Source organism: Monodelphis domestica, chromosome 1 (assembly GCF_027887165.1).
Source record: "Monodelphis domestica isolate mMonDom1 chromosome 1, mMonDom1.pri, whole genome shotgun sequence".
Classification (NCBI taxonomy): domain Eukaryota; kingdom Metazoa; phylum Chordata; class Mammalia; order Didelphimorphia; family Didelphidae; genus Monodelphis; species Monodelphis domestica.
Genome location: NC_077227.1, coordinates 588,386,021 through 588,409,254, shown reverse-complemented (window position 1 = coordinate 588,409,254; position 23,234 = coordinate 588,386,021). Strand labels below are relative to the sequence as shown.

Genomic DNA, 23,234 nt, shown 5'->3' with positions numbered 1-23,234 from the left:
ACCATGTTCCGATATTAAATATTATCCAAACCCTTATATAAATTCCAAGGTCAGTTAAAAACACTACATACTATAATGTCCCCAAAACCTTTTTGTTTTCAAAAGCTTTTAATAGCATACTTTATGCCTATGTTTGGCTGTCCTTGTACTGGCAACCAATAAAGAATTGTGACTGAATGATTCAGCCTCTAAAAAATCCTCCCCTCCTTTTAAGGGTCCTGAAATGGGGGAGAGGGATCACAATGAATATAAGTATTTTCCTGGCCCCTCTAAAACTATAAAATGAAAGAGGCACTTTTATCTTGTAATGAAAACATTCTACTTAAATGACCTCTCAGTTTCAAGTGACCCTAACCAAGAACAATTGACAACCATGGGCTTTATGTAGAAATAAGAGAGTAGGAGGAGGGTATTGCCCTTGTCCTTGACCTTGGCTTTAAAAGGTTACAATGAAAATGACAGGCAGAATGTCCATAACATAGTCTAGGAACAACAGTTGGTTAACAGGAATTTTGCCTCTCAATTTGTGCAGGGAATTCTTTTTTTTCTCCTAATTTTGTTATGTATTGCATTGTTAACAATTTCCAAGTCCAAAATCAAAAGGCCATTCATATAACTATTGTCATTGCTAGCAAATATATGGAAATTTTTGTTAGAAAATTTTTTAAGCATTAGCTGAATTTAAAATGCTAATCACATGTGTTATTTTCATTCGTGTCTCTTCGTTACACTCTACAATGAAAAGACCACTTTCCCATGGACCTGAATGTACTTCTGGGAAAATATATGTATGTGTGTATATATGTATACACACATAAATATACATATATTAAAAATATATTTGCATTTATGTATAAATCTCTATGTATGCCATTGTGGATGAGTAAATTGAAGAAAACCTGCAAACAGAAGCAATGAACATAGGTTTGCAGAAGCTGTCAATCAAGGAGCATTCTGGATGAGAATGTGACCTGGAGAAGACTGTTGAAGAGAGGCATCCAAACTGATAGAGCTCTCTCTCCTGAGACAGGAAGGAGTAAGGGCTGAGAAGATCCTCTTCTTACTGATTTCTCTCTACTGTATCACAAAGTGACTCAAAGATCCTCACCCCTGTTAGCCACATCCCTCATTCAAGACTCTACAATATTATTCTCAATATAGGATTATTTAAAATCAGGAAAACCCTAAACCCTCTCTCCCATTCAATTTCCTTTTCCTCCCCTTTCCTTAAATAAACCCCTTGTTCCAACCATTCAAAGAGTGAGTTATCTATTAGATATATCAAGAAACTTTCTCAGAACTGATTTCCAGTTTGTCACCAACTGAAGAGGCTAACTGAAGGGGGAGGGAGAAGGAAGGAGGGAGTCCAGGAAGGAGGGTGGCAGATCTGATTCCTCATTACCATAATCCTCAAAGATCAACCACCTAATACACCATATAATCAAAACTATGTTTTTTTTTTTATGGTATCATCTTTAAAACTATGATTTTTAAAAATTATTAACAATATTATTGCTTATATCCTCTTCTAATCTCCATTTGTCCTCATAAAATTTTGTAGGTTTTTTTTTATCTTTACTCTCTGCCTTAGTATCTACTCTAAGATAGAAGTGCAAAGGCTAGGTAAATGGGGTTAAATGATTTCTCAAGGTTACACAGCTAAAGAAGTATATGAAGCTAGATTTGAAACCCAGGACCTCCCGACTCTAGGTCTGGAGCTCTATCCACTAAGTCCCTAGCTGCCCCTAGTTATTTACCTTTCAATAAAAACTACATATGTATTATTTAAGGACACGAACCAATACAAATAGATCAGTTGTTCAAACTAGTAAAGATAATATTATTTCACTTCAAAATGCTTGGGGAGAAAATTAACTCAATAAAGTCCACAAGCTACATATGTACATTATAAAGAAAAATTCCCCAAATGGAAAAATGATAAAGAATGTATATTGACCAGATCATGATATACAATCAAATAGGGAATCAATTGAATTAGTCTGTCAGTGCAGACTCTCTAGATATTAATAATAAACAATGAACCAGGAGGACTTGTGTTTGAATCCTAATTCTGTTGTGTATTATTTGTATGATCCTAGGCAAGTCTCTTTACTTCTTTGAGCCAAGTTCCCAATCTGCAAAATTAGAGGGTCGGAATAGAAGACTCTAAAATCCCTTGAAATTATAAATCTATAATCCTATGAAGAGAAGAGCAACTTGGAATCCACATGGAAAAGTCTATAGTGCTTTCTTTGATCCTAAGCTGCTCTCTGTCATGAATGTTTATTTTTAAATACCAAAATTCTCCCCATTAGGCTAATATGGTCCAAGATAATCTAAATGGAAAAGACCCAAAAGGAAATGCAAAAATATATGATGGATAAAAGTAGCTGGCAACATACTGGCAATAAATACATGGGATGGTAAAAGATATCACTGAACACATAGGTGACCAGAAAAGGTAGTAAACCCCTAGGGAAGATCAAAGAAGAAGCAGATAGACAGTCCCAGGGTTATAATTAGGTCGCATATTTGTAGAGAGCACTAGACGTGGGTGTCAAGTCATGAAGACTTGAGTATAAATCTTGCCTTAAATACTTCCTAGCTCTGTGACACTGGGCAAGTCTGTCTGTCTCTCTCTCTTTCTCTCTCTTAAACCCTTACCTTTTGACTTAGAATCAACACCAAGTATTGGCTCTAAGGCAGAACAGTGACCTGCCCCTCCTAGATAAGTCTCTTAACCTCCATTTTTTCCACTATAAAATGACAGATAGTATGGCAAAATGTCTAGAAAACCTATGTCAAAGCCAGGAAGTGCTGGATTCAAGCCCTTCCTCTAATATATGCAATCTTTGTGATTCTGGCCAAGCTGCCCAACTTCTTGGTGCCCTAGATGAATCTCTAAGACTATAAGTTGCAGAGAAGATACACATTTATAATAAATATTCTTAGAATTAAAAAAAATCTTATTATAGTTACTATATGACATTGGAAAGATATTCTTCACCAGAGAATTATGCCAATGAAATCACAGATCCATTCCCTATCCCTAACCTTAACTAAAATGGAGATAATAATAGCACCTTGAATAGGACTTGAATGGTCATTGTGAGAACTAAATAAGACAACATATGTACTTGTGAGGACTAAATAAGACAATAGATAAATACACACAGTTTTGCAAGCCTCCTCCAAATACAATTTAAATATCATTATTACTATTATTATTATTATTCATGAAACATTCAAAAGCCCTCAAGAAGGCCTCCAATATGTTAAATAGAACTTTATGAGGGCAAAAGAAGAATATGGACAAAAATCACATAAATTAGAGAGAAAACCTTTGGATTAACATAGGTAGAAATGACACTAGTGAAGAGAGTATCCACATTGATGAGATCATGTGTTCACCAAAATAAAAAGGTACCAATCATATCTAGTGTTGCCATGAGAAAAGCTCAATATTCTGGGATTCTATACACTGTTTTAATCCTACATCTTCTACTTATTTTCTGTATGACTTTTAATTTGTCATATCCCCTTCTCCAGGCTCCAGTTTTCTGGTACATAAAAAGAGTGAGTTGGGTGAGATCAGAGGTTCTTAATCTAGGGGAGAGAATCTGTGAACTTTTAAATACTTCAATATATTTTTATATAAATATATTTTGAAACATATGTTTGAATTCTATATGATTTATTTTATGCATTTAAAAACATGATTCTGAGAAGAGATTCATAGACTTCATCAAACTATCAGAGGGGTCAACAACCCAAAAAATGATTTAAGAGTCCTTAGACTGGATGATGCCTTTAGTCCCTTCCAATTCTACACTTTTTTTTTTAATAAGCTCTTACTTCCCATCTTAAAATCAATTCTATGTATTAGTTCCAAGGCAGAAGAATGGTAAGAATTCGGCAATGGGGATTAAGTGATTTTCCCAGGGTCACATAGTTAGAAAGTGTCTGAAGCCAAATTTGAACTCCCATCTCTAGGTCAAATTCTCAATCCACTAAGCCACATGCTTTCCCCTCTTTGCTCTATGTTAACAGAGAAAATATCAAAGAACATTAACAGTCTAGCTAGATGTCAAAATGGAAAACTCGTGGTCCAACACATAAACATGTCGGATCATGATCTGAGCATGTACCAATATTTAATTCTTTTTCTTTGTTTCCTTTCTCCATAATCCTCTGAATCAATGCTTTTCTTAGATGAGAAATTCTCCAAAGAATCCTTTGGATAATCAGAGCTCACTAGCTGAATGGACATAAAGACACATTTGGAAACACCACTTTGTTCACATTTCTCTTTTATATTCTGCCATGGCCACATATATTTTCATTTGTTTGGATAACATGATCAATGTCTAGTCAGTCAACAAACATTTATTAAGCATCCACTATGTGCCAGGCACAATGCTAAGTGATTAAGGTAAAAAAATACTTGTCCTCAAGGAGCTTGTAATCTAATGATACTTTAAAAGCATATATATATATATATATATATATATCTTTAAAAGCACATATATATATATATATATCAGGGTTTGGAGCTTTCAAATCAATATCCTAGTATATTATAACAAGAACAATATTCAATCCAAGCAGATTCTTAAAGAACACCCCATTGAGATGCTAGAGCATTTCTCAGCAGTCAATCAGTAACAGTCAAATCTAATTAAAATTTCCTACAACTTTGCTTCAAAAGTTTATCCATAAAATTTGGTCTTTGCTTCACTTGCCTGCTGTAAATCCTATTAACCAGACTCGGCAGGACCTTGCACTGATCCTGAATAATTCCACACTTTTTTTAACCCTTATGAAATCTCCTACTTTTTTTGCAAAAATTCTGACTCTTTTAAGATGTATTTTTATAGTCTTCCATCCCACCCAAATTATTTAGCTCCCTGATTTCAACAGCTAAGTAGTCACATTTTCCTATATCCAGCAAGCAAATTCTTAGAGATAAGACATCATATGGAACATGAAGCATTTAAACAAATAACCAGCAAAACAGTGAAAACAAAACAGCCCTTTTCCTTCCTTCCATCTAAAACCAAGACAACATGACCCACAAGTAAATGTAATAATTTGTAAAGGGCCAATTAGAAAGGCTTCAAGAGCTGAGTCAACTGTAACCAGTGTTACCAGACCAGGTTCTGAACTTCCATTTTCGGAAACTTTTCTTTCAGGAGGCTACATTTATGTACATAGCTCACTCAAGTGAGCTGATTTGGGCTAAACTGACTTACCAACATAAAATCCTCCTCTAACATTTGATCATGATAAAAGAGTTGGATTTAAATCCCAGCTCTGCTTCTTACTTTTTATGTGATATTGGAAAAATTACTTACACTTTCTGAATATCAGGTTCTTTGCCTGTAAAATGAGGGGTGGGTCTCTAAAGTCTCTTCCAAATTCTCTCTCCCCTGAAAAGGCCCTGAGCTCCTGAAAGTTATACCTGTGAGACTGCATGTCCTGGTAGGTCCAACAAAGCCAGATAAAGAGAGAAATGGAACTCATGACTTCTAAAGATTAAAAAAAAAAAAGTGAATCTCTTTCCACCGCACCCTACTGACAATGTAAAGTAATCAAATTCTCTTCATGGTTTCATCAACACCCATGGTTCAAATATATCTGTGCGGAGAAGTGGTGCCATGCACAGTAAGAAATAAGTGCCATTAATCTATACATAAGGACTTGTACAAGCTGCATATTAACTTCTTTTTAAAATATATTATCTATGTTTTGTTACATTTTATTTATTTTGCAAAACATTTCCCAATTACATTTTAATGTGATTCAGGTGATACTTGTAAGTGGTGTAGGCTGCATACAGTTTCAAGTGTTATTAAGATCACTGTCAGATCTATATATCCAGCTCTCAACTCTCCCCCAAGTTCTAGTCCCACATTGTCAACTGCATCCTGGACACCACTAACTGATATCCCAGGAGTATCTCAAACTTAAAACACCCAAAATGAAATTCATTTTCTACACAGCCTAAATTCAGTCCTTCTCCTAAATTCTTTATTTCTGTTGAAGATATCAGCATTCTTCCAGACATCCAGGTTTAAAGCCTCAGAATCAGCCTTTTATCTTTACTCTGTCTCACCCCACTTCCCCAATCAACTGGCAAATCTCTCTGTTTCTTCTGCCCAATGTCTCTCACAACCATCTCCTTTCTACTTACTCAACTACTACTGTACTTAAGCATCTCATCACTTCTCACCTCAACTATGTCAAGAATCTATAATTAGTCTCCCTGTCTACCCCATCATGATATCTCTGTATCCACCCCTTGCCATAATCTGTTCTTCATGCGTGGAATGTGGACTCTCTCGCTGGAACTCCCTCTGAGGAGACTCTCTCTCGAGACAGTCAGCTGGGAAAAGCTGAATTGGAGGAGGCAGCTGGTGTCTCTCTGAACACTACAATTTTGCTTGGGACAAATCTTGTGGTGAGTGGATTGATGACTGACTGATCTCTCTCTTTTTAGGCTGGCCTAAGCTCACCTAGCCTTTTTTCTCATTATTCCCTTTTTTTTCTCTCTCTCTCTTTATTTAATTCCTCATTTGTATTAATTAAAATCTCTATAAAAACCCAGCTGACTTGGGTATATTTAATATTTGGGAATTTTTCCCTGGCAACCACCTTATATTTGATTTAAAACAAGACACTGTCTTGAAACCATATTTCTGCGGTCACAATTTAAGCCAAACACTTTTCCATTTCTTGGAATATTTGCTAATTCAATTTGCTAACTCAAGTACCACCTCCTTACAAGAGAACTTTCCTGATTCCTCCAGTTGTTAGTATGCTCCTTTATGCCCAAAATGACTTTACATTATATTTATGAGAGAGAGAGAGAGAGAGAGAGAGAGAGAGAGAGAAAGAGAGAGAGATTTTCTACTTGTTTATCTATGCATCTTTCTTTTCCAGCAAAATAAGTCCCTTGAGGATAAAAATTCTAGTTTTTGTATCCCCCCCAATGACAAGCACAGAATACTCCACATAATAGGTTCTTTACAAATGCTTATTAATTTGAATTGTAAACTAGAATAAAAAATAATTTAAGTACTGGGTTTAGAGTCAGAAAACCTAAGTTTAAACCCAATTCTTCTATTTGCTTCGTGACCCTGGTCAAGTTACTTAATCTCTCTAGTTCTGGTTTCTTGATACCTCTAAAATGAAGAGGATAGACTAGATGATCTCTACAGACTATTCCCATCTGAATTCTGTTGCCTCTCTCCTGAGAAATTTCTACCTTTCAATTCTCACATTTTTAGAACCCATGTTCGATCCCACCCCCCTCCCATATTCCCAACTTGGGCAGCACCTTCACAACATTTTCAAAATCTTTTATGTAACATTGAGTAAATTTTCAACATATGGCCTTCTGAGTGCCTTTGGAAATGCTTCTCGCTGGTAATTTTATCCACAGAATGTAGATTATCGTCACCAACAAAAGATATTTACCTTTTTGCTTTGGGAGCAGCTAGATGGCATAATGGAAAGGTAGATCTGAGTTTTAAATCCTTCTTCAGACACTTACTTGCTATATAAACATGGGAAAGTCACTTTAACCTTTGTGTGCCTCTGTTTCCCCGCCTACTAAATGAGAATAATAATAGCACTTACCTCCCAGAATTATTGCAAGGATCAAATTGGTTAACATATACAAAGGGCAACCATAAAATTGAAAGATGTTTGCTCCTTTAACAGAACACTGTGGGGAATCTGAACAGCATTCTAAAGAGTCAGGAGGTCCTGGATTCAAATATGGCCTCAGGCATGTTGTAGCTATATGACTCTGGGCAAGTCAATTAACCCTAGTAGCCTAGTTTGGAAGGAGGGAGGGAGGGAGGAAAAGAAGGAAGGAAGGAAGGAAGGAAGGAAGGAAGGAAGGAAGGAAGGAAGGAAGGAAGGAAGGAAGGAAGGAAGGAAGGAAGGAAGGAAGGAAGGAAGGAAGGAAGGAAGGAAGGAAGGAAGGAAGGAAGGAAGGAAGGAAGGAAGGAAGGAAGGAAGGAAGGAAGGAAGGGAGGGAGGGAGGGAGGGAGGGAGGGAGGGAGGGAGGGAGGGAGGGAGGGAGGGAGGGAGGGAGGGAGGGAGGAAGGAAGGAAGGAAGGAAGGAAGGAAGGAAGGAAGGAAGGAAGGAAGGAAGGAAGGAAGGAAGGAAGGAAGGAAGGAAGGAAGGAAGGAAGGAAGGAAGGAAGGAAGGAAGGAAGGAAGGAAGGAAGGGAGGGAGGGAGGGAGGGAGGAAGGGGGAAGGAAGGAAGGAAGGAAGGAAGGAAGGAAGGAAGGAAGGAAGGAAGGAAGGAAGGAAGGAAGGAAGGAAGGAAGGAAGGAAGGAAGGAAGGAAGGAAGGAAGGAAGGAAGGAAGGAAGGAAGGGAGGAAGGGAGGGAGGGAGGGAGGAAGGGAGGAAGGGAGGGAGGGAGGGAGGGAGGGAGGAAGGGAGGGAGGGACAGACAGACAGACCAACCAGGAATGCTGTAATAGTCCATGGGGTCACAAAGAGTGAGATGTCATTGAACACAAAAATTGCCAAGTGGTTTAAGAGCTATTTAAATGCTAATTATCACTATTTCCTTTGTTCTTTCTTGCCCAAAATTTGGGCATCCTTTCTAGAGTTTAGAGTCAACTATAAGCCATTAAGAAAAATAAAAGGCCTTTCCTTTATACATGTTAAAAAGTTATATAGTAGAAAGCCACTGAATTTGGAACTATAACCAAATGAATTTGAGACTTTGCTCTGACATTAATTAATAATTAACTAATAATTAATTGATCTAGGGATAATTGTCATTTCTCTAAGTCTCATTTTTCTCATCTATAAAATGGGAATAACACTTTCATTAATTATTTCACAATATTGATATGAGGATCAAATGAGATAAAAATGAGATAACATGCATAATATGTCTGCATGTAAACAATAAAATGCTTTGCAAATATAAGCTCATTATAGTATTGTTATCAGTAATGAATGTTTATAGGGTGTTTTCAAAAATATCTTTACTAGAAAGGTAAGTAGCATTAAAAGCTTGCCTTATAATCTCTAATTTGCTCCCCATCATATCCTTACTTTGTATTTTTCCATCTTTCTCTCCACAGCAGTGATTTTTCTATCCATCAGCTCTCTGATTAATTTCATAGATGGCCCCAGTATTCCAAGATATTTTAGGAATTATAGGGCTGTAACTCTTACTGATTTTTAAATTTTTACTATGAGTACTAATATATACATATATATATATATATATATATATATGGACATGAAATAAAGGCAATTAGGGGTGTGGTAATTAGGCAAGTATGCAGAACCTGAGAAGAAAGCAGAAAAAAAGGGGAAAAGAAAGATAGAGGAAAATAGCCTAGGAGGAAGAAAGCACCTAGCTAAACAAGGGTCTGGATTCCTGTATACCACTGAAGAGATTTCAGTTGAATTCCCCTTGATTGAAAGAGCCTGATTTATGAGAATCTACAAAAAGGGAAGAATTTGTCTTGGTATCTCCCCTGATCCCAAAGAACCCCATCCATTCATCCTCCCTCTTGACTGTCTAGACTCTCTCATTTTATACCTAGAAAAACTTCATCTTTCATCTTACCTGAGTTGTGCAGTCAGTCACAATCACAGATTTCTAATCTGTAACAACAACAACAACAACAAAGTAATTTAATCAGATAAAGTAGTGTGTTAACATTCAAGTTAGCAGAATATACCAATTAATATGAGTATCCTCAAGAAGGTCTTTATAACATAGCCATTCATGCTAGTAATTTCAGACCCTACTAAAAGGTCAGTAAATGGCCTTTTAAGTCAAGTCCCTCCAATAATATCACTTAAATGGAAGTCAACATTTAGACCACCAGCTCTGCCTGATGGTCTGATTCATAAAAAATAGGTGTTAAAACTGATGGGGCCAATTCTTAACATAAAGGTATGACTTAAAACAGTTCAAAAAGTAGGGGTAGAATTATACCCAGACTCAAACCCTGATTTTCTGACTCAAAAACTGAGGCATTTCACATTATTCTATCTATATTTTACTTCACAACAAGCAAACTGACAAAGATGATAAAAGTTGGGAATTGCTAATGTTGGAAGGCTGTAAAAAAGCAAGCATACTAATTTATATTGTTGGAGCTACAAATTAGGCCAACAATTCAGGGAGATGATTTTATATTAGGCTAAAGAAGAGACTAAAATGTTCATTCCCTTTGACCCACAGATACTGCTCCTAGAACATATACCACATAGAGGTCAAAATTAAAAAAAAAAAAAACAGATCCCATTAAGACCAAAATATTTAAAAGCAGCACTTTTCACTTAACAGCAAAGGAAATATGTATTTGTGAACTGGAAAATATGTAAACAAAGTACAATATGTGAATGCAGAAGTGTTGTGAGGTTCAAATTAAGTGATGGCTTTACTATTTAAGTGCCACTTATCATCATCGTCATCATCATCATTATTAACAGTAGCAGCCTCAGTAACCAGGTCCCCAGTTTGGGGATGATTTCATTCCCTTAGCCTTTGACTATACTCCTACTGGAGATTCAATGTTTACAGAGCAATACAAAGGCATGCTAGTAAATGTTTAATGCCTGAGCTGTGTGTGAGGGGAGGGGGTTGGAGGGATGACATACATGGACTTTTAAGTTTAATCTCCATTATTAACACTTTCTCAAATCTGAACGATCAACAAAACAATAAATCAAGAGATCATTTGTAGCTACTGGATATTTCTGAGATATAAGTACTCATAGTAAAATTTTAAAAAACAGTAAGAGCTGGCTCCAGCACGTCTCTGCATGAATGTAATGTAATATTTCTGCACTCTAAGAATAAGGGGAAGAAAGGGAAGATATGTTTACTGATGCAAAGAAAAGTAAGCTGAGGCAATAATGTAATGACTATAACAATATAAACAGAATGGATCAAAAACAAAACTGAATGCTGGGTTATCATAAAGATCAGATATGCCTCCAAAGACAAGAGAAAATGGGCCACCTTCCTTTTCTTCACACTATTCCTAGGAAAGTAAAAAACTGCCAAGTGCTGTCAAATTTGTAAATATCTTTGTAGATTTTTGCCTTATTGCTTTTTTTCCCCTTTTCTTTTCTTATTCCTTGTTACAAGGGATAGATCTCAAAGTAGGGAGAAGGAAGAATATATTTGGAAATGGAATGGATGTTTAAAAAAGATATCATTAAAAATGTCAAAACAAAAAAAAAGTTCCCTTCAAAAATTTCAAGGGCTACAGGTTTAATTTAAACTAGGAAAAAGGAAAGTCAATAACCATGACTCAGTTGGTCATTATTTGAACCTCAAGGCAAAAAGGAATCACTGCATCCCTAATTTGACCCTCTCTGCAGTGAGACAGGAGAATAGACTCTAGAGTTCATACAAAGCATTTCAGTTTGGTGCAGTGAAGAATAGAGCTGACAATGTATTGGGATGTTTAATGAACCAAATTTGGGGAAATGAATAACTCTAGGGAAAATGATGCAACAGAAGAATAAATTAAGAGAAAAGTGTGGAGGTTGGCCTGAAATACACTATAATTAAGACACAAAGGAGTCGATCTCAGTGAAAAGCAATGCAAGTTACAAAAGTCAGACAATTTATATTCCCATGAAGAACTACCTCTCTCTTCAAAAAAAAAAATACATTTTATTTATGCCTTTTGTTCTTACATCATGTTCATGCCTATTGGAGAAAACCTCTACTGCCATGACTAAATCTTACCTTGAGAAAAGCAATAAAGGGGAAAAAAATCCATTCACTGGCCATATCTGACAATACATACAACATTCTGCTCTGCTCTAATAGCCTTCCATCTCTTCTATAAGGTCCCATACCTCTACCTCTTCAGAGAGATTAACAGAGGTATATGTCAGGAAAAGTTGTTGTTATTATTCAGGATGTCCAACCATCTGTGAGCCCGTTTCATGTTTTCTTGGCAAAGATAAGAGTTTTCCATTTACTTCTCTAGCTCATTTTACAGATGAGAAAACTAAGGCAAACAGGGTTAAGTGATTTGTCCAGAGTCACACAGTTAGTAAGTATCGGAGGCCATATTTGAACTCAGAAAGATAAGTCATCTGGACTCGAGGTCTGGTACTCTATCTACTGTATCACCCAAGGACAAGATGATAACACAGGAGCTTTGGAAAACTCTACTAGGTCATCGGCTCTTAGGAATCTACCCTGATCACTCTATAACTCAACATCAGTATAGCTTAGAATGGAAGCAGAAATGAAACAGAAGGAATTAAGAGAAACCTACCAGTACAAGTCCTGAATAAAATAACAAAAGAAAATAATAGAAAATTGATAGAATTAAAGGGCAAATTCATAATGGGGGGGGGAATAAATAGGTCCTATAACTAGAGCAAACAAAAAATAAAGAGATGAAATTCAATTAAGTGTGAGAAATCAACAATTCTATCAAGTCTGGGATATTGAATATTTTAGAATAGACATTGAATACAAAGGGTAAAGAATAATGGCAAGAACTACAGGAATTAATGAAGACAAGATCAATATTACCCAATAAAAAATACTAGGAAGATCAGTGGGATATATACAAAGCAGGTCTGCCTGACCTGCATCCTATCTGGACAAAAACCTTGCTGACACACTGGAAATTGTGTTTGTTTCTGGTTAAGGTTCTGATCATCAGAATCTGGGAGAAGAGCAAGCATGTTTCTAACAATTGCTGAAGAGTTAAAGGACAATTACTTGCAACTAACCAATAAATTCAATTTCAATTCCCAGAAAAATGATGAGCTGGTGCAAAGAGATATTGAAAAGCATGAGTAATATTACTGAGAATGTATAATTATGTTAGGTATGTGGAAATAGGAGCAATAATCAACCTAGGCATTAAAAAACAACTATAAATTATATCTGAAAAATATGACAGCTTTTCAAATTACTATTAAATGATGGATTTAGTCCCAAATCTAATACAATATTATTGCTCTTTGGCATTTAGAGTTTTCAACCAGTTACTCACTTACTATGTATGTACATGAAAGTTAGCATATTCATCATATTTTAAGGTTTACAAAGTGCATTACATGTCATCTCATTTAATTCTCATAATCCTGGGAAGTAGATGCTATTATTAACCACATTTTACAAATGAGGAAACTGAGGCAAACTGGTTAAGTGACTTGCCTAAGGTCATACAGCAAATAAGTTTGAGGTCCAAGATGGGATATGAACTCAGGCAGATCGTCCTGACACCACTATACCCTATAACTCAGATGTCTGTACTAAATGGACAGAGGCTATACAATGAAGCAAGTTATATGAAGACCAGGACTGAAGAAAAAATACCTAGACTGCACATACCCCTCCCCTACCAAGCTTAGGAGTCTGAAATAGAGTAGTGGAGTATGAACCTCCCTCCTCTGCCCCATCCCCCTAATCTAAAAACTAATAGCAATAGGACTTCTATAGAAGCATCCAGTTGGGTCCCAGGGCAGACCCCTTAGGACAATTGCCAATCACGTGGTAAGGGACTGATGTGAACTCAAACAGCCATGCTACTCTTGGGTTCCACCATGCATGACATTCCATACAACCCAAAAACAAATGATGACATTTTGAGAAGCATTTCACTCTGACCTTGGCTACAGATAACAATCTTGACATTCAACAAATATTTACTGGAAATCAAAAAAAAAGGTTTTCTGTAGACCTCTTAAAGCTGGGTCTCCAACTCTCCTTCTAATTTATCTAAATTGTCCAGAAAAGACTGGTTTTCAATAGCTGAACAAAGTAAAAGCAAACACTAGTATAAATCAAAGAAAGACACAATTCCTACAACAGGACTCATTGACTCTTCTGGAAAGTAAACTAGAAAACAGAACTCAATTCAATTACTGGCTAGCTTACTAAAGGTAAAATAAATTGGATGGGCTTTATATCTGTAAAGGGATTGCCAGAAAAATTACTAATATTATAAGCTACATAGATAACCTAGTAAGGGTTTTTGACCTTGGTTAATTTACAAGTTTCTATTTAAAACATTTCAGAAGTAAATGATATATACCGATCAAAAAGAAAATCAATATGATGAGCTTTGCAGGCAGCAAATAATACACTCAGTATGAGTGTCCGTATGAGAGCAACCTAAGGAAATTAAGGCAGCATATTGTATCACCCAATCAAGAGACTACCATGAAACATTTAAGATGCAAGGCATTGAAGTAAACTAAAATATTTTTTTCTTCAATGCCACAATTTATGTTTTATAAAATACAGAAAAAAAAAAGGTTTATGAGTTGTTGCCTATTGAACAGAGTCACACTGCCTTTGTTACATTGCTAAACTCTTTCTAAGGAGCAGACTCAAGTCTTTTCCTATTACAATCCTTCCTCCATTCAATCACTAAAATAATTTCCCTAAAACTCAGGTCCAATCCTGTCACCCACCTACTCAGTAAACTCCAGTGTCTCCCTATTGCCTCCAGTAACAAATACAAAAAATGCTCTGTTTGGTATTCAAAACCCTTCATCATCTAGACCTCTATTCTTACACCCTACATCCTCATTCTTACTCTTCAATCCAGTGACACTGTCCTCTTGGCTGTTCCACCAATATCCTATCTCTAGGCTCTAGGCATTTTCTCTGGCTGTAGCCAATCCCTGGAATATTCTCCCTCTTCCACTCCAACTACTGACATCCTTGCCTTCCTTTAAGTCCCAATGAAAATCCTCTTTCCCTTACACTTCTTAATTTTACTGCCTTCCTTCTATTATTTCCTATTTATCTTGTATATAAGCTTGCTTTGCATACATTTGCTGCATGTTATCTCCCTCATTAAATTGTAAGCTCCTGAGGGTAAGGACTGTCTTTTTGCCTCTTTCTGTGTTCCTAGTGCTTAGTACAATGCCTAGCAAAGAGGAGGCACTTAACAAATATTTACTGAATCGCACTGAATACAAGTAGAGGATTCCTGTTAGCTGAACAGGAGCAGTCGATTTTTTTTATCTCTACCTTCTATCTACAATATCTATCTATAATACTGTGTATTAATTCCAAGGCAGAAGAGAGGTAAGAGTTAAGCAATGGGTATTGAGTGACATCATGAGTTCTCTCATCTCTATGCCTGGCTCTCAATCCACTGAGCTATCTGGTTGTCCCCTAAATAGGGTCATGTTTAACAATAACAACAACAACAAAAAAGCATAAACTGAATTTTCAGATTCATGCCTTCCTTCCATCCATCTGGTCTATCTTTCTTTCTCTTTGTTTCCCTCTCCTGAACTTTACTCTCTTCTCAGGTCTCTCCCCTTCTGTTTCTCTGCCTATCTTTACTCTCTCCCTTCCCTTTTCCCTCTCAATTTTATTTTCATAAAAATGATTCTTGGGGGAAGCTGGGTGGCTCAATGGATGGAAATCCAGGGCTAGAGACAGGAGGTCCTAGGTTCAAATATGGCCTCAGACACTTCCCAGCTGTGTGACCCTGGGCAAGTTATTTGATCCCCATTGCCTAGCCCTTACCACTCTTCTGCCTTGGAACCAATACACAGTATTGATTCTAAGATGGAAGGTAAGGGTTTTTTTAAAAAGGCTATGCCAGGTGTGTAATTAGAATCTGTTACCCTAAAAACTATGATCCCCAGATAAACTACAATTCCCAGAACCCTACTCACTTCCTGTCATTAGGTAGACAGGATATAAATTGGGTGGAGCTCTAAATTGGGTGGAGCTCTGTGTCTAGCTCTCTTGTCTTCCTGTCACAACTTTGGTGGAGCACAGATTTTCTAGCAGGTAGAAAACTCACATGGTTCTGTTTTGACAGATAATAAACTTAAAAAAAAATACTTGAAGTATTGAACATTAATTTAAATCCTATACAGTATGACAGAGACTGGCACTAAAGGAAAAGTGCCAGGCTGAAGAGTGTGTAAAATTGATCACCTTGATGGGGTAGGGACCCCAGGGGTTTGGAATCTTGAGGAGGAGAAGATTCAGGCTGGTAGAGGAGTTGGTCGCTCTTAGACTTGAGAAGCCAAAGAGAATAGGTGGGAAAAGACTTTCTCCTGAGGGTTACCCACTTTTCCTGCTTGTGACTAGAAATCTTTCCCCCAACACATCCCAATTGAAGGGAATTTCTGAAGAGAAACCTGAGCAGGCTTACCTCAGCTCCTGTTGCCAAGGGATGAGTCAACCTGACTTTCTCTCAGGGTGCTCAGGCTGCCAAGGCCTGAGTTCCCCCCAAACTTGAGGAGGGAGGAAAAGGGTTTTATATAGAGACAGGGACCCCCTTTTCCCCATTCTTTTCCCATTCTTCCCTGCCCATTATTCCTTTTGTATTACCTGATTGAGTTGACATTAAAAGTTATCTGTTCCCCAGGCTGAGTGTGAGTGAACAGATCAAGGGGAGACCCTTTGGTCTCGAGTAGTGGAGGGGGAACAAGAGGGACAAGAGTGAATTGGGGAGAGCAGCTTTGGCTAAGGAGGGAAGGCAGAAGGGGAAAATCTTCAAAGCTCCTCTCCTTTCTGAGCCAACCCTAAACATTAGCTGTCTCCCTTGTACCCTGCTTTGTGCTTTCCCCCCTCTATAAGGAAAGTCTTAACCCCTCTGTTACAAACTAAACATTCTTTTATAATACAACAGGTCAAGTGACATACTTTATGTGTCTCTCTGCCAAGGGCAAGTCCAATTGAGAATGGAGAAATTTACTTCTAAGTTGGTCTAAAGGTGATGAATATTTTGGCCATAACAATTCTAAAAAACAAAAACAAAAACAGACTATTCATAGAGGAGTTAAGATGTACATGAGTAAGAGTGGTTCCCATTCCAGCAAAGTTCTAAATACCAGCACTGTTTTCATGGACTGTTCTATGATTAATTTTTTTTAATAAAGTAAAACTTCACTGATCAATCTATTTAATAAGAATAAAATAAGTGAATAAGTGGAATAACTGAATAAGTGGAAAGTCTTTCAGTGAGTATTTAAAAGTCTTTAAGTGAGAACATGATTTTGAAGAAATACAAATTTATTATGTTTACTGATAATTCTCCTTATTCCTTGGCAGATACTTTTTTTAAACACTTACTTTATGTCTTAGAACCAATACTGTGTATTGGTACAAAGACAGAATAGTAGTAAGGGCTTCGTAATTGTGGTTAGTGATTTGCCTGGGTTCACACAGCTATAAAGTGTCTGGGGTCAAATTTGAACCCAGGACCTCCTATCTCCTGGAAGATATTTTAACAAAGATTCTTTCTGGATGCTATGCTTCACTGAAAGAGCCACACATACATTTGGAAAAGATAGAGAAGACAATAAGGTAAAGCAGGAAGAATTCTATGATAATGTTGTTCTAACATTCAGTAAAGCCAAGACCCAAATTTTCTCACTGGAAGGGTAGCACCTGATTGAAGACTCATACCTAAAATCTTCCAGCTAATCAAAGTTTCAAAAGGCACTGATTGGTAAATGAGGGGAAACATAATATCTTATCCAAAACCATTATGGAATAGGTGGTAGGACAGGATATCTTTATCTTTTTGGTATGTCAGAAACCTGATGACATTTTAGAAGATGTTTAAAATTCTTAGTTGAAAGAAATGTTAATTCTCAGGAAAAAGTTAGTCAAAATAAAATTGACATTTTTTTCCCATCCAAGTTCATAGACCGGCTAAAACCCATACATGGACCCCAAGTTAAGATCCCCTATGTTAAGACTATTTTAATTCCTACTAATTAGCATGGATTTGTGTCAGAGGCAATCAAGTTTCATATTTTATTGTTATTCATTCAGAAGAGAGAAAAACAAGATTCTAAGAGAGAGCAAAAACAAGGAGAACAAACTTCTTGTTCTCCATTCAGTTCAAGACTATTAAAATTTTTTTGAAATGAAAATCGTTTAATAATTAAAACACTTTAATTAAAAGAAAAACCTTAGGATAAATACAGATATTAATAATTGAACAAAATTCACCAACAACATAAAAGTAGAAGACCCTAAAGGAAATCATGCTTTCCAGCAGTTTCTGGATCTCTCAATTCCTCCTTCTCCAGTATTGCTCCACTCAAGCAGCAATCTCTGGCCAAAACCCAGAATCTCCAAGTTGCAGCAAAAGCTAGAAGCTTAAGTGGAGATGAGGGAGCTTCAACAGTAATATATGAAAGCAAAGCAATTCTTCCTTCAGTATTTCTAAAGGCCCATGATTTGTTGTCCTCCTTCCACTGCCAAAGATCACAAGCCCTCTGGGCTTTAGATGCTGGTTTCATGAGTTGCTAAAGCCAAAAATTGCATCACTCCCTTAGCCAATTTTTGGGTGATAAGAATCTCCGCATTCAAGATGATCCCTGAATAGCAAACACAGTCCAGTATCACACCCTTCTGATTTCAATATGTTCCCTAATAAGCACCAAGAAATACTGAAAAGTTCTTTTTATATATTTACTAATTTATATATAAATACCATTGCCATCCATGTAGCATCAGCATAACCAGTTAAAAAGTGCCAACTGTTGCAAAAATATATCATCATAATTGAATCCCCAAGAGGCATCGATCTTATTTATTTGCTCCAGAACAGCAGTCACAATAAATAACAACTCCTTTGAATGATATTTATGGATCAACATCACCAAGAGCAATGGAGTAGCAGAGTGGAAAAGAACATTGGGTTTGGAGTCAGAGGACCTGGGCTCAAATCCAATCTTTGCTATTTAATAACTGTGTTGCCCTCTGGGCCTCAGCTTCCTCCTCTGGTAAATGAGAGAACTGTATTGGATCATCAGTGAGTTTCTTCCAGTTTCTTAATTCATTACACAAATCACTAAAATTTCAGTCTCTCAACTGCAATAACTTGAAGTTTGTTTGCCATTTTTGTCAGTACAAAGTTATGGAAGGAAAAAATTTTTGCATTTCTACCTTAAAATTGTGGGAGATAGGAAATGCTTAAGATGGGGAAATATGCAGCAACTACAGTGCTTTCAAGTATATTTAGTAACTCGGTGAGACTAATAAAAATCTCTTTAGGGGATCTGTTTGAAGGAATAGTTCAGAATGGTATAACTGGCATATCAATTACTTACGTATAAATGATTTTAAAGTGATCAGATTTTTCCTAACAATCCAAAATCACATCAAGGTGCAGTGAAAAGAGATGTGGATTCCAATCCTGACTCTTCCATTAACTAACTGTCTGTGGGACCTCAAAATAATCACTTAATCTCTATGGGCATCAGTTTCCAAACATGGAAATGAGGTGGGAAAAAAGAAGGAAACAAGCATTTATTAAACACTGTACTATGTACCAGGCATAGCACTAAGTGTGAATGTTACCTCATTTGATCCTCAGAACATCTTGGAACGATAGGTGCTGTTATTATCCCCATTTAACAGAGGATGAAACTGAAATAGAAGTTAAGTGACTTGTCCAGAGTCACACAGCTAGTGCTTAAGACAAGATTTGAATATAGGTCTTCCTGACCCTATATTCAACATTCACTATCCATTGTACCACCTAAACTACCTCTGTTTGAACTAGATTATCTCTTCTGTTCTAAAAGTCTATGATTTTATGACTCAGCAAACTGTTATGGAGCATCTCTAGTATACCCAGTAGGGCAGCTAGGTGATACAGTAGTTAGAGGGTCAAATCTAAAGTCAAGAAACCTCATCTTCCTGAGTTCAAATCCTGCCTCTGACACTTCCTAGCTTTCTTATGTCCCTGGGCAAGTCACTTATCCTGTTTGCCTCAATTTCCTCATCTATAAAATGAGCTGGAGAAGGAAAGGGCACAAAACTCTATTATCTGCCAAGAAAATTCCAAGCCAGTCTAAAGAGTCAGACCTGCATGAAATGACTTAACAATAACAACAGTATATCCAGTACTATAAGAATTAGAAGGCAATATAATCTCTTATTCTCAGGGACATCTGCAATGTACAACTTATCTGAGAAGTCAGGATATAGTAAAACACAGTATACAACTGATATTTGGGTGGTCCAACAGAAAAAGCACAGGACTAGAAATCAAGACTACCTGAGTTCAAATTCTGCCACAGACATTTACTAATTCTGTGATCCTGAGCAAATCACTAAACATTTCTCACTCTCAGTTACTTCATCTGCAAAACAAAATGGTTGGTCTCTATACCTTTCTAAATTTCCTTCTAATTCTAAATCTACAATCCTATGGATTATAAAGTACAATTACTAGGAATAGATCATGCTGGTGAAGTACAGGCTATGGTAGAACTTTTGAAACTAGAAAGGTAGATTAAGCAATAGACTAAATGTCTGTCATTCAAAAACCAACTGAGCCAAATTTAAAAAAAAAAAAAGAACAACTCATCACTGGAAGGTGGACCACCAATGATATTTGCTTGTTTGTTTTAGCCACAGCAACTCACAAAACATCTAATAAATCACAAAAAAGTACCCACATCAATAGAAGCACTGCCCTTTGAAGCATAGATATATGAAAATATGTTAGAAAATGTGTAACAGTATGGAATATAGCCATGAGGAAATTCAAAGAAAATATCATGGTGGTAGAGGATAGGCAAGAAAAGATTTCAGAGAAGAATTGAAAGCAATCTAGAAAAAGTCCAAAATGTGCAAGGCACAAAGGATAGAGAAGAGAATTGGATTTGAGCAATTAGTATAAAGATAAAATTAGAGATAAGCATGGGATGAAATATTCCCTGAAAAAAACTAATAAAAACAAGCAAAAGATGAGCTAGTCTTCATCAGCACTAGATTAATCCCACCTTAATCATTTAGAGCTCACATAGAATTTTAGGAGTTCAAAAGGAGCAAGAGACTATTAAACCCCCTACTCCCATGGCATTTATATTATAAAACTAAATGATGACGCATCAGGCTGAATTTGTACTTGATCCATTTTCCAATGGGCAGCACAAATGGAAAGGAGATTGACATGACCAATTTTAAGACTTAAGAGGATGTGGGAAGAACATTTGATAAAACTTAGCCATTTTCACTGAAGGAGAAAAAAATCATTGTTTTGAACCCAAAGACCTAGGTTTTATTTTACTTTTAAAGATATATTTTGTTGAGAACTCTTACATAATAGTCATTTTTAATTAGAATCCATCACTAATATCAAATGAGCCCTTTCTTATAACAAAGAAGAGTGAGGTAAAGCCAGCTGACAGTGACCTTATCCTAAAATAAATGAAACATTCTTTACCCATAGATTACAATTTTTATGCTGAAAAGAGGTAGGTACCTCTTCTTCTCCTCTCTGGGGCCACCATTGATTATTACAATTGTTATTTATCTTCATCTTACTGTCCTTTTCATTTGCATTACTATAGTAATTAAGAAATAGATTTTAAGTCTACAATTTATTATCTATGTCACCTTGAACAAATTTCTAAGTTCCTCATCAATAAGATTGAGATAATCACAGTTTATGGGATAACAATGATGATAAAGATAAAAATAGAGAAAAGAGATTTGAAAATTGTAATAGGTTATATGAACAGAAGTTATTACTCATTCTTACAATCTTGTTCCCATTACCTATAAAAAGTATGGTTAATCAAAAGGAAAACTCAGACTAATTCTTGTTCAAAATTATCACAAATTCTAAATTCTTCACTAATTAATATAGGTTTATTATAGGTATAGAACATACATGTATATATTCTAAACAAATCAATATAATTCTAAATAATATAATCAGTCAAGCATCAAGTATTTATTAAACACTTATTATGTGCCACAGGGCATCTAGGTGGCTCAGAAGATAGAGAGCTTGGTTAAAATTAGGAAAACCTCAGTTCAAATCCAATCTTGGACACTTATGGCCTATGTGACTCTGGCACGTCACTAACCTCTGTATGCCTTAATCTACTAAAGAAGGAAACAGCAAACTATTCCAGTATCTGTCAAGAAAACAGTATGAACATTATGGTCTACGGTGCCACAAAGAATGACTGAGCAACAATAGCAATGACAATATATTCCAAGTATCATGCTAAGTGCTGGGGATTCAAATAAAGCAAAGAGGCAAGAAAGATAGATCCTGCCCTCAAAGAGCCAATAAATTGGTACACTGGATGGAGTGCTGAATCTGGAGGCAGGAAAACCTAAGTTTGAATGAAGTCTCAGACCCTTATGATTTGTATGACCCCATACAAGTCTTTTAACCTCTTTCTGTCTGGGTCCTTATATGCAAAATAGGGTATTAATAGTATGGACCTCCCAGAGTTGTGAGAATAAAATGAGATATCTGTAAAGTGCTCTGCAAATCATAAAGCACTATAGTAAATGCCAACTAGTATTACTATTACCTTCTAATGAGGGAAGACAACACATAAAAGGGGTAGGTACTCTAATGACCCCAATATAAGCCACACTCCTAAAATATCTATTTGAACAGGAAAAAAAATAAACAGAAACATAAAACAACAGGGATTCACTTAGGCTTTTTATAAGTTTAATTGGGGGAGTTGGGGGTAATGGTGATGGAAGGAATGTCACCTATATCCATTCTACCATAGTAATCATTTTTAAACCAGAATCCTGAAACACTCATAGGCTTTAATAAAATACTGGTTAAAGAACATCATGAATCACAACATTTTGGCTAAATTCCAATTTGTGCCTTTACATTCACATTGTCAACAACCACAATCTCTACCTACTGTTCCAGTGAATGTAACTCTCCATTTCCTATCCCAAAAGTTGCCTAAAGGGTCTATACATCATTGCTACAAAGAGAAGCCTTGTTTAAGAGTTAGTGAAAATACTCCCACTAACTATATACCAAGGCCTTCAAGGATCTCCAGGTTGAAAGGCACAATATAAACGTTAGTCACTGAATCAATAATATTCAGTGGAAATAATATTTTCCAGCTGTTCCTCCAAATAAAAAACAAACAGTGGAAATCAGAAATGCCTAGTCCCAAAAGACCTTTCAAGCATGGTCATATCCTGTGAACTTAGCAAGGATTTTTGATTTTCATGACCAAGGAAGGGGGTACTAATCTTGATCCCAAAAGGATATATAGGCTGTCTGAAGCAAACTATAAATCCAGAGCTTGACCAAATACCCAATCAAGAACAGAAATTGGAGGCATTTAACAACCTGCTCTGGAAGTCAGTTATTAGCAAATTTCAGATTTTGAAAAAAATGCTTCTCAAATGCAACAAATTTTCTTAAAGCAACTAGAAGAGAAAATGTGTTAAGGGAGAGAAATGATGGACTG

At 36.4% G+C, this 23,234-nt stretch overlaps 1 protein-coding gene across 7 annotated transcripts in view; it reads right to left on the bottom strand.

Moving 5' to 3' along the window:
- CSGALNACT1 (chondroitin sulfate N-acetylgalactosaminyltransferase 1) overlaps positions 1-23,234 on the bottom strand; it is a 455,619-nt gene that overhangs the window by 300,865 nt on the left and 131,520 nt on the right. For 4 of the 7 annotated variants that reach the window (XM_007476430.2, XM_056813639.1, XM_007476427.2 and 1 more), the window contains one exon: positions 9,610-9,647. The exons of 2 other annotated variants lie outside the window; for them this stretch is intronic. The gene's annotated coding sequence lies outside the window, so the exon portion shown is untranslated. Of the gene's footprint in view, positions 1-9,609; positions 10,247-23,234 lie in introns of those variants that run through there. One more of the 7 variants, XM_056813636.1, reaches the window with a different exon arrangement.